At 33.9% G+C, this 12,617-nt stretch overlaps 1 long non-coding RNA gene across 1 annotated transcript; it reads right to left on the bottom strand.

The window, feature by feature from the left end:
* Positions 1–9,873: 9,873 nt before the first annotated feature.
* On the bottom strand, positions 9,874–10,742 carry LOC140178894 (uncharacterized). Its single transcript, XR_011871880.1, has 3 exons — positions 10,606–10,742; positions 9,992–10,102; positions 9,874–9,905 (listed from the first exon to the last, which is right to left on the bottom strand). It is a non-coding gene; the product is annotated as an uncharacterized lncRNA (long non-coding RNA).
* Positions 10,743–12,617: the final 1,875 nt, after the last annotated feature.

Genomic DNA, 12,617 nt, shown 5'->3' with positions numbered 1-12,617 from the left:
TATATGGGTTCTAATCTATCTGGATCACCACTTCATATTATAGTACCTGTAAATCAGACATTTTGAATACACCAGAGAGAGTTTAATTAATTTTGGTCTTGTGGACAACAAGTGGCTTTCAGGTAGTGTTGGGTTAAAATCTGCAGTAGAGGTGTAAATTTAATTTTTTATCGGGTGTATTTATAGTCTGTGTTTGGGTGTATTATGCATACCTCTATGCAGACCGTCATATATGGGTTCCAATCTATTTGGAATTCTGGATCACCACTTCATATTATAGTACCTGTAAATCAAACATTTTGAATACACCAGAGAGAGTTTAATTAATTTTGGTCTTGTGGACAACAAGTGGCTTTCAGGTAGTGTTGGGTTAAAATCTGCAGCAGAGGTGTAAATTTAATTTTTTATCGGGTGTATTTATAGTCTGTGTTTGGGTGTATTATGCAGATCTCTATGCAGACCGTCATATATGGGTTCCAATCTATCTGGATCACCACTTCATATTATAGTACCTATAAATCAGACATTTTGAATACACCAGAGAGAGTTTAATTAATTTTGGTCTTGTGGACAACAAGTGGCTTTCTGGTAGTGTTGGGTTAAAATCTGCAGTAGAGGTGTAAATTTAATTTTTTATCGGGTGTATTTATAGTCTGTGTTTGGGTGTATTATGCAGATCGTCATATATGGGTTCTAATCTATCTGGATCACCACTTCATATTATAGTACCTGTAAATCAGACATTTTGAATACACCAGAGAGAGTTTAATTAATTTTGGTCTTGTGGACAACAAGTGGCTTTCAGGTAGTGTTGGGTTAAAATCTGCAGTAGAGGTGTAAATTTAATTTTTTATCGGGTGTATTTATAGTCTGTGTTTGGGTGTATTATGCATATCTCTATGCAGACCGTCATATATGGGTTCCAATCTATTTGGAATTCTGGATCACCACTTCATATTATATTACCTGTAAATCAAACATTTTGAATACACCAGAGAGAGTTTAATTAATTTTGGTCTTGTGGACAACAAGTGGCTTTCAGGTAGTGTTGGGTTAAAATCTGCAGCAGAGGTGTAAATTTAATTTTTTATCGGGTGTATTTATAGTCTGTGTTTGGGTGTATTATGCAGATCTCTATGCAGACCGTCATATATGGGTTCCAATCTATCTGGATCACCACTTCATATTATAGTACCTATAAATCAGACATTTTGAATACACCAGAGAGAGTTTAATTAATTTTGGTCTTGTGGACAACAAGTGGCTTTCTGGTAGTGTTGGGTTAAAATCTGCAGTAGAGGTATAAATTTAATTTTTTATCGGGTGTATTTATAGTCTGTGTTTGGGTGTATTATGCAGACCGTCATATATGGGTTCTAATCTATCTGGATCACCACTTCATATTATAGTACCTGTAAATCAGACATTTTGAATACACCAGAGAGAGTTTAATTAATTTTGGTCTTGTGGACAACAAGTGGCTTTCAGGTAGTGTTGGGTTAAAATCTGCAGTAGAGGTGTAAATTTAATTTTTTATCGGGTGTATTTATAGTCTGTGTTTGGGTGTATTATGCAGATCTCTATGCAGACCGTCATATATGGGTTCCAATCTATCTGGATCACCACTTCATATATAGTACCTGTAAATCAGACATTTTGAATACACCAGAGAGAGTTTAATTATGGAAAAAAAAATTTACTTATAATTGGATCAAATATATTTACACCATGTGTTCAATTTCTTACAAGAGTATATAACAGTTACATTAATCAGTGACAATATCATTAGAATCTATCTGACAAAATGGACTCAATAACAATGAGGATGGCCTGGACAGTCTTATTGCATCACTTCTCCTCGCTCATATTTCTGAATTTCTCACTCAACAGATGGGTTGCACACTTTAGGTCCTTGATTTGCTGTAAACAAAGCAAAATTAGAGTTAGATATATTTCTATTATGAAAAACTGATTTGATCGAAGACATATATTTGTTCTTACATTTTTTTCAGCTTGGTTTCTGCCTGCCATTTTTTCTGAAATGAAAAATACACCCATAGATATCAGTAAGATACACCCATAGATATGAGTCAGATACACCTATAGATATCAGTCAGATATCACTCAAATACACCAAAATGATTACAGAAATACACCCAAAGGATTACAGAAAATACACCCAAACGGTTACAAGAATTCACCCAAACCAAAATTCGTTGAAGTATATCTTATGCATAATTCAGAACTCTTTCTCTTTCTCCTCCTCATCTTCTGCTGCTTCTTCTTCTTCAAAAACGATTTTACCATGAAAAATTGAAAAAAAGAGAAAACAGAGAGAAAAGACGTAAATGAAGAAGAAGAAAAAGAGGAAAACGAGGAAGAAGAACGTGCAGAAACGAAAGAAAAGGAGAAGAAGAAGAGTAAGAGGAAGAAGAACGTGCAGCAAGAAGAAGAAAAAGAATTTTAGAAACCATGAAAATCGAAAAAAAACGAAGAAGAAGAGGAAGAGGAAGAGGAAGAGGAAGAGGAAGAGGAAGAGGAAGAGGAAGAGGAAGAAGAAGAAGACGAAGACGAAGAAGAAGAAGAAGAGAAGAAGAAGAAGAAGACGAAGAGGAACCGTTTGAGTGGGGCGCGTGTAGTTACGCTCCATTCAAAATGAGTTAATGCGCGTGTTAATGAAGTTTGGGCTGATAACTTGTAAAACTTGTACGGCCTTTTTACTTGTATGTGTAGCAGGCCCCTATAATTTATCAGAACAATCAGATGTGATTTTTTGAATTTGTATATTAATCAAGAGAGTAATGAATTTCAAAAATCTTGAGCAATCAAATTTAAATCATGGACTAAATAGAATCCTTCTTAGACTAACAATTCTGAATCAATCAATATAGATCTTAAAATAATATAATAATAAAATAACAAATATAAATTTGTTAAAGAACTTAAAATAATTCAACAATTCTCAATCAGCCAAACTTAAAATAACTCAATTAAAAATTCTTGATCAGTCATTGTTGTGCTTAAAATAATGCAAATAACAAATATAAATCAGCCATGGAAAACTTAAAATAACTCAATAATTTTCAATCAGCCATTGATAGACTTAGGAATAAGATTTAATTTGGAACATAAGAAAAATTTTAACAACTTCGAACAAATTGAAACAATATTACCTTTTGTTGGTCTGAGATAAAATTCTACCCATGGATATATTGATCTCCAAGATCCTCTTGCAGTAAAGTAAGGAACCACTTCCAACTTTTTTTAGTTTCACTATCCACAATAGCATACGCAATCACATAGAAGTGATTGTTTGCATCTTGACCCACAGCCGACAACAATTGACCTCCAAAGTAACCCTTTAAGAAACATCCATCAAGTACGATTAGTTTTCTGCACCCAGCTTTAAATCCCCTTTTACATGCCTCTAAAAAAATGTATAACTTGCTAAATAGTGGAGGTGATTGGGAAATTGGTATCACATCCAAAATCATATGGCTCCCTGGGTTATTCCTCAACAACTCAACCAGGTATTCTCTCAACTTACTATATTGTGCCCTTTCATTGCCAATCAAACGCTCTCTAGCCTCTTTCAGAGCCCTATATACCATCTTCCCATTTATTATGACATTGTAGTCAATTTTGATGTGCTCATATGCCTCATTAAGGGTCATGTGAGGTTGAGTTCGGAGCCTTTTTTCGAGCTTCTTTGCCACCCATTTCTGACTTGCCATGTTGTTGCTAAATTCTTTAGCACAAGTGTGTTCAGGGATATAGGTCTTTGTCTGGTAACTCTTCAATTGAGTATTCCATGCACAAAATATAAGCCATGGGCAAGGTGAACCATTGGCAATCCCACTATTGGGCCCATTTTCAGGTCCATTTTCATTCACAACATCAGTAGTTTCTGCCCCATTGTTGGATTGGACAGCATCACTTTCTTTATTAGTTTGGGCATCTCCATTAACATTTTCACTAGCATCACCTCCTTCAGCAGTCTTGTTCTCCATATTCACATTCTCCTCAGTCCTATTCTGCTCATTTTTATCCTTTCCATTTGCATCCTCCACATTTTCTTATTTTTGATTCTTTGATTTTCTGGGTTTCTTAATCCTCACAACACCATACTCACAATCACACCTAACTCTCCTTTGGTCATTCTTTATGTATCTTATCTTTCTCCCTTCATATATCACATGGTCCTTTAAAGCATTGTTGAACGTTTCGATGGTTGGAAATCCCATCCCCAATTCAAAATAAACTTCACCAAATCCAGCCCCTTCATTGAACTGTGGAAATTCATATCTCTCCCGCTCATCCTCAGAACTCTCAGGAGTTAATAATGTCTCTGAATCGTAGTCAAATCCAGGTTCTTCTATCTCCTCCTCACACTCTTCATCCTCTTCATCCTCTTCATTAACATTAATGCCATGAACTCCAACACCAGGCTTAGCAGATCTTGTTGTAGTACTACTAGGCCTACCAGCGTCACTTGTCACCCCACCAGCAACACTAGGCCTTGCAGAACCACTTGGCCCAACAACAATTGGCCCAGAACCAATTGGCCTAGTAGTAGCACTAAGCCTAGCAGCACCACTTGGGCCAGTAACAATAGATCCGTCTTTATTCCTCCCATATGTTGGGACATTAGCCTTTTTGCTACTCAATTGATTCTTCCTTGTAGTTAGGGTCCTACTTTTAATATCCTTATTTGTCTTCTTCTTCCACATATCTCCTTTATGGTCTATTTTTTTTCACTACTATTAGATCGATCACACTCAAAATTAAGGTCTTCATTCTCAAGTGGAGCTAACATTATTAGATGATCAAAGTATAACTCAAATTATGGACTCTCTTTTTTCTTCTCTTTGTACATACATAACTCATTAATTTGAGCATCTCCTTCAATGGGATGTAATCCAGACTCGAGTTCAGAGGCAGAAGAATCAAACCAATACATAGCTTTGTAATCATGATACCCCAACCCTTTGAATAGAGTTTTCAAATTAAAGAAACACAGCAAGTCGATGTCCATTTCAGAAAATTTGTCCACTTTTCCATCAATATATAGCACCACACCCTTATTATCTCACACAAAGTGACCTCCATGGTGAAAAATAGGAACCACAAAATATTCCATCTAAAAATAGAATTAAAATAGACTAGCATTAACAAAATTAAAACTACAAACTCAAATATACTATTATTGAACATGATGTATTCTTCTAACAAAAATAAACCCATACAGACTAAACATTATTACAAGTCACTAAACTCTAATCATCCAACAAAATTAATGGATTAATCAAGTAAAGTATCATTGTATCCTATAAATTATCCTAACGAAGATTATGTACTCACCTGCTGCAATGTGAAGAGTATTCAGTGAAAATTTCGTTGCTATCGTGGTATCCACCGCAACGCTTTGTGAGGTTTGAAGACAACGGAAGTAATTGACAGTTGTGACGATGATGAACGGAGTCCTAATGTTGACGGTGATGGGGTGATGTGAGAGATGAGGTTACAGGGGTGCAGGGTTTCTATGTAAAATGGAGAGTGAATTATGGGGTTTCATGTCTTTTTGAGAGGATAAAGACATATGGAGTAATGGAGGGAAAGAAGAAGTGAGAATTGTGCTTAACGTTTCATCCTATTTTGGATACGATTGTATTTTAATTAACAAGCCTAGAGACTGTTTTGTCCTCTTTGCACATGTGGACACTTAACGGCCACGTGTGCGAGTTAACGTGTCAAGTCAGCAATTTTCATTGATGAGTCACGCCGGAAAATAGACTGGGGACTGATATGTCTAACGGAAGAAAACAATGAGATTAATCTCTGTATTAATTTTTCGTGGGACTAAAATGTCCGCTTTTAAAATCCTTGCGGACCGAATTGGGTAATTACTCTTAATTATAAGTGTATGATAATTTTTACTACTATGATCAAATTAAAATCTTTTAAAGGGAGAAATAAAAAGTGATGGGATTTATATATAATATATAGAAATTACAATTTTAACTAAATCATCACTTTGTTTGGATTTTTTTTTTGGAAAAATAACAAAAATACTTTTTCATTAAAAGATGTATTTTTTATCAAAAAGGTATTTTTTAATTTTAAATATATTTAGACACATCTTTTAAAAAAAAATTATTTTTATCAAAAAATATTTATTTATTTTTTAAAATTAACAATCTTTTGCTTTAAAAACTAGAAGTAAAAGAAGTTTTAATTTTTTTTAATAAAAATATCCTTTATTTTAATTAGTAATTATAATTTATAATTTATATTTTAGCCTCAATTTTTTTCTTGAAATTCTAATTTTTTCACATTTATATTTATATATTCTCTCAGTAACTTCTACTGGGGTAAATGCGGATCGGATCAGATATGACCAAAATCTTGATCTGATCCGCACTGAAATTATCGGATCGAATTAAATATTTGTAATTTTTAAGTTTGGATTCGATCCGCACATTTGCAGATCAGATCAGATCTCGATATATCTGCAAAATATATAAATATTTTAAAAAGCTTATTTTTATTTAAAAAATATTAATAAAATACTATTTTTTACTCTTTTAAATATGTTTACTCTTAAAATATTATTAAACATACTTTTCTTAAATAGTAAAGCATATATGATAATTATTAGTTGAAATAAAACATAAAAAGAATGCTTATTTATTTATTTATTTTTGCAGCTCCGCGGATATGCGGATCGGATATACAGTACCTGCATGAAATTCACAATCCAATCTGATAACCTTGCAGATAAAATCTGATCCAATTCGTTAACTTTGCAGATCGGATCGATATCCACAATTTTTGAAATAAATTCAGATAAATACCGTAAATATGCAAATTAGATCCAATCCATGAACACCCCTATCTATAACACCCCAAGTTTTTAAAAAATTAAATAATAAGATCTTTCCAAAAAAAAAAGATAAAAGAATTATATTATTATTATTATTATTATTGTTATTATTATTATTATTACCATTAATAATTATTTACTTTTGGTAAGAAACAAAGAAAGAATATTTGGCCAAAGCCTTGAATAAAAAAAGAAAATTTTAAAACGTGGCTTTTATGCATAAGTTTATATATAAAACCATGACACATGCCTTTCCTCATTTAATGACCAATGACCCTTAATCATGCATTAACATTTATCAATTTCATTTGGAAAAGTATCACGAGACAATAGAGGTATTGTACAATACATACAATGGGGTTAATTTAAAATTTAAAATATTTGATGAGTAATTAATTAATTTTAAATTATTTTTATTTGAAATTTGAAAGAGATTAGGATTACCATCAGTTACAGAAACAAAACAACGAACCTCCTCTCTCAATACGGCGTGACCTTAATTCTCTCTATTTCTCCGAGAATTTTGCCGGTGCAGCGCTGCCACGATCACCACCTGCCGTCCGAGTCTGTTCTGATCGCCCTCGCCCTGCGCAGAGTCCACAACCCAAGACGATGTTTCTCTCGTCTAGTTAATCTTCACGGCAGGGTAGCAACAAGGACGTCCCGCGAGGACAGTGCGCAGCCGATCTGTGCCTTTAGAACTAGAAAATGGTTTAATACAGATAGATTTACAGACAGATTTAGTCTTTATTACAGACGAATTTTTGGTTACCGACAAAATTACCGACGGATTTCGTCCCTCTGTAAAACCCTCGTCGGAAATTATTTATCGACGGATTTTTTCTGTCAGAAAATTACCGACGGATTTTTACCAGTTACTGACGGATTTTCTCTCTGTAAATTCTCCATCCATTTCCCTGAGGCGTTGAACTTTCTGACGGATTTTCTGTCGGTAATTACAGACAGATTTTTCGACAGATTTTCCGTCTGTAATTACAGACGGATTTTTTGACAAATTTTCCGTCTGTAATTACAGACGGATTTTCCAGATGGATTTTTCGACAGATTTTCCGTTTGTAATTACAGACAGATTTTTCGTCGATAATTGGCAACAGATTTTCTGACAGATTTTTCATCTGTAATTTGAACCTTGGAAAATCATCTCACACTCTTAATACAGACAAAAAATTCGTCTGTAAATCCGTCAGTAAGGTAAAATAGAATTTTTTTTTTTAGATTTTTTCATTGCAAAATAAACTTATTTTCATATAAAATAAATATAAATTTAATACAAATTTTTATCTAATTTGTATTTGAATATTTATATTATTTCAAAAAATAAACAAATTCATCGTATTATCAAACTAAAAGAAAAGTACTATAAACAAACAAGTCAATATAATTCAAAATACAAACAAAGTGTATTGATACATCAACTATATAATAAGTAACAACCATACATCAACAAAGTGTATTGATACATCAACTATAATTCAAAACAAATACCATTGAAAAAAAGAAAGCCTGTAAAATCTGTATCATGGCATACACTAAAGGTGTATAAAATAATCTGCTCTTGTAGTTAACCACTAACAGAATTGCCTGAATATAAGCATAAACCTAGTCTAAAATTAGGGAATAATAAGTAACAACCATACATCAACAAAGTGTATTAATACATCAACTATAATTCAAAACAAATACCATTGAAAAAAAGAAAGCCTGTAAAATCTGTACTGTGGCATACACTAAAGGTGTATAAAATAATCTGCTCTTGTAGCTAACCACTAACAGAATTGCCTAAATATAAACATAAACCTAGTTTAAAATTAGGGCCAAACCGAGTTAAAGTTGTTCAATTCTTCTAAGATCCATTAAATGTTTTCTCTTTCTCCTGGCGGCTTGTTCTACTAAGACCTCTGGATTTTTTCTGCGTGCCACAATAATTTTTGGAGAAGTGGAGGAGTGGTAACCACTGCAGAAAGCATAGAAAAACAAATAAAAATGACTGCGTAAGCCAAAAAATTTTCAATTAAAAATCATAATCCATTTGCATTAATGTTTTCAGCCGTTTATGTAAGTGTCTTTTCTACTATTTTTAGAGAAATATTTGCATATTAATTATTTATTAATGTTCAATAGCAAATGAAATGTACCTGCTAGATCCTGAAACTTTAACCTTTAAAGTATTTTATAAATTCTATTCAAGCCATAACATGATATCTCAATAAGACAGGCAATTCACATAAGGATTCCTTCACAAAATTGAAATGCAATTCCAAATTGAATTTAGTGAAAGAAAAAAGTGCAAGGTGGTGATTCATTGATATCAATATTTGATATGCAAGGTGCAAGCTAAAAATTTAGTGAGTGAGAAAAATCAGATAGGGTTGTAAGTTTGTAAACTCTGCCTTATCACCAGAACACTTTGCCAACAACTAAATCAGACTAGGCTTCACCTCCACTCAAGTAGATACAGACTATACAATTCACATACTGGAAAAGAGAACAAGCTTACAGCAGTGAAGATTGACCATAGAAAACTCTCATCTGGAGAAAATTATTTGGATTGGATAGTTAATCACTTTCATCAGTACCATGAACACCACATATTTGTGTTCCGGAAATTGGAGAATATAATAACAGCATGAGAAAACACATAAACTAATAATAACATTCATAGCCTAGCATCTGAAATAAAGTAAAATCCTTCTAAGCACAGAGGACAGAGATAGTGTGGGCACATGAACCTGTTATGGATGAAAGCATGTTACCGCAGCTTAGACGCGTATCACACAAGGAAACCAAGAGATTGGTTCCCACTCACTGAAAATGAGTATGGAAAATAGAAAAGTTAAACATTTATTGAACTAGAAATACACTCAAGAAATGTAGGCAAAAGGAAAAAAGAGTGACGGGAGGATCACCTTTTGAAGTTCAGTTGATGAATACCCATGGTAAGAACCATCTGAATAAAACCAGTAGTCATCTGAGTGAAGGCAGCAAAAGATATAATTGTTCCCTGAAAATAAGAGAAATTAATAAAATGCATACTATAACAACCACCAAATAGCAAGTGAAAAGGATGATGTCCAGAATCATAACTACCTGTGAATGCCCAACTATGAATAGCTTTGAATTTGTTACTGAATATATCTAATTGATCATTTTTGCCGTATCATACAGGGCTAATTTCTGCCAGCTCCAATCCCAGAATTTCTATCAAGGGACCAAAGTTGAATCAATCACATGATGCACTGTACAAACTCTGGCTCTAACTATTCCAATAAAAACAATATACACTGAAAATGATAGTGAAATGAAAATATAAGTATCATGACAATTTAGAATATTTTCTCAAGATCAGTGATCATGAACAGTGCTGTGGAACTCAATTTGGTGCTGAATATAAGTAGCTTCAGCACTGAGAACAATTTAATAATTCTTATTTCAAACATATCAAAGTAAATAGAAAAAGGCTTGATAGTATTCGGCACAAACCCTTTTACTATTAAATAATTGAATGATAAAACCTACTAAAGTGTGACCTCATTCATATCAATTGCAAATGTTTTCCCCCAATTCAAATTCAGAATAAATGAACATTTGGTTCTTAGTTTTGACTCATAATTATTTAGCACTGAACTTTATGCACTGATATTATTTTCAGTTTAATCACACATGCCGTCAGCATCTCTATAGGTCAAAGAAGAGCCACACACTTTATTCTTCACTGAATAAGACCTATGACCATGGCTCCAGTGTGTTCCACGCACATTTCCTACCCATACATCAAAACCTTGATCTGCAAGGATGAAGCCCAATGATTGTTCAGGAGTATTTAGAAACCATGCATCACCTGCCTAATCACATCAAATATCATCAACATATCAAAATGGAGATTCATTCAGATTGTTTAAAACTTCAAAAGGGAACTTCACTAAAGCCTGAACAAGTAAACTTGTAACGTTAATCTATATATATAGTACCAATTGGTGGGAGAATATTGGAAGACGATGATAAAAGGGCAAAGCATGCCTGAAGCAATCAAAGAGATTCTTGTTGTTGAGGATCCACAAATATCATCATCAGATTCATCAAGAACCAAGGATAATTTCATTAGGAACTTTGTTATAAAGCCTAATGTCATATTATATCACTCCCACAAGCTGAAGCAAAAGCACAATTTGGTTATTGCACTACATGAATTAGAAAGGAAGTAAAGAGACAAGCATAAAGGTTCATGAATCCTTCTGTTCATGAATCCTTCTATTTTCAATCAAGAAAATTCTAAAATCAAAGAAAGAAACAGTATCCTTCTTACAGAATTAAAATAGTATCATGTTTCAATTTGACATTCAGAGCTTAATCAGAACAAAAAAGAGAAAGGAAAAGGAAAGCAAAGAGAATAAGGAAAGGGGATACAATGAGAAAAGAAAAGAGTTACATTACAAATCATACAACATTAAACAAAGAAGTCTTTATCAAAGTATTATCTCAGAGGTGATTCAGGTGAATAAGAAACTAGCTTCTTGCTATTTCCAAGTCATTCTCTCATTAAGCTTATTCAATTTCAACAAGAACAGTCTTGAAGCTTTACTTGAAACTCTTAACACTGGTAGCTATTGTAATAAAGTGTACATTGCGATGATGTCATTAAACCTTCGATACACAAATCAGAAACAAGTGCTGTACAGTTATAGTTTTCCCATTGCTTCAACATTAAAATATAAGATCAAAAAGTTATGAAGAAGCTTCTGGCACAAAGTGCAGCATTCACAAACCTAAGATGCAGCTGTACCCAGTAGAGATGGCATCAAACCTCCATACAACTGCTCCCACCCCTCATGTTTCACAACCTACAATAATTTTCTATAATTATTATCACTTATAATTAAAATATGAATTAAAATGCTTAGAACTTAACACTAGATTAAGAAACACTCATAATAGATCTGAGCTTCCTAGCTTCAATTTGTGGAGCTAAAATTTAAAATAGCTATCAGGTAATTTTTCACATGAAAGGGGAACTAAAAAAATATAAAAAAACACTCAGTTTCTCACAATCAGTTTCTCATGATAGAGCAGCGACGGTGACAGAGCAGCGACGGAAACAGAGCGCGACGACCTTGAGTCTGAAACGCCCGCGAGAGAAGTGATATACCGGAGAGATAGAGAGAGGTCAACGGTGAGACCAGCCGTGAGAGAGGTGAGACTCAGTGAGCTTGAGGGTGAGAGTGGCGAGAGAAGAGCGAAGAAACTCAAAGGAGGGTTAAGGGTTCTTCGTCGCGGTTAGGGGTTCTTCGACGAAGCATTACGAGCGCCGGCGACCGGCGACATTCTTTGCAGAGTGCTGTTAGGGGCTCTTCATCGCAGTTAGGGGTTCTTCATCGTGGTTAGGGGTTCTTCGTAAGGCACAATGAAGAGAGGGTTAGGGTACAGTGAGGCACAATGAAGACAGGGTTAGGGTTAGCTAGGGTTAATCGTCTTCGTGAGGCACAATGAAGACGGTGTTCATCTTCATGGAGTGCTTTGTGAATTGAGTCCTAAGTTATTTGTGAATGGAGCTCGAGAAAGAGAGGAGGTAGATTAGGTTTAATTTTTTTTTCCGGCGAAAAATTTTAAATTACAGACGGATTTTTCGTCTGTAATAATTTAATAAAATGCAGTGTTTTCGTCCATTTAATTACAGACGAATTTTCCATCTATAACTATTTTCCACGAAAAAAATTAA

Source organism: Arachis hypogaea, chromosome 14 (assembly GCF_003086295.3).
Source record: "Arachis hypogaea cultivar Tifrunner chromosome 14, arahy.Tifrunner.gnm2.J5K5, whole genome shotgun sequence".
NCBI classification, from domain to species: Eukaryota; Viridiplantae; Streptophyta; class Magnoliopsida; order Fabales; family Fabaceae; genus Arachis; species Arachis hypogaea.
The sequence above is the reverse complement of the archived record's forward strand: the minus strand, read 5'-3'. Positions and strand labels throughout refer to the sequence as shown.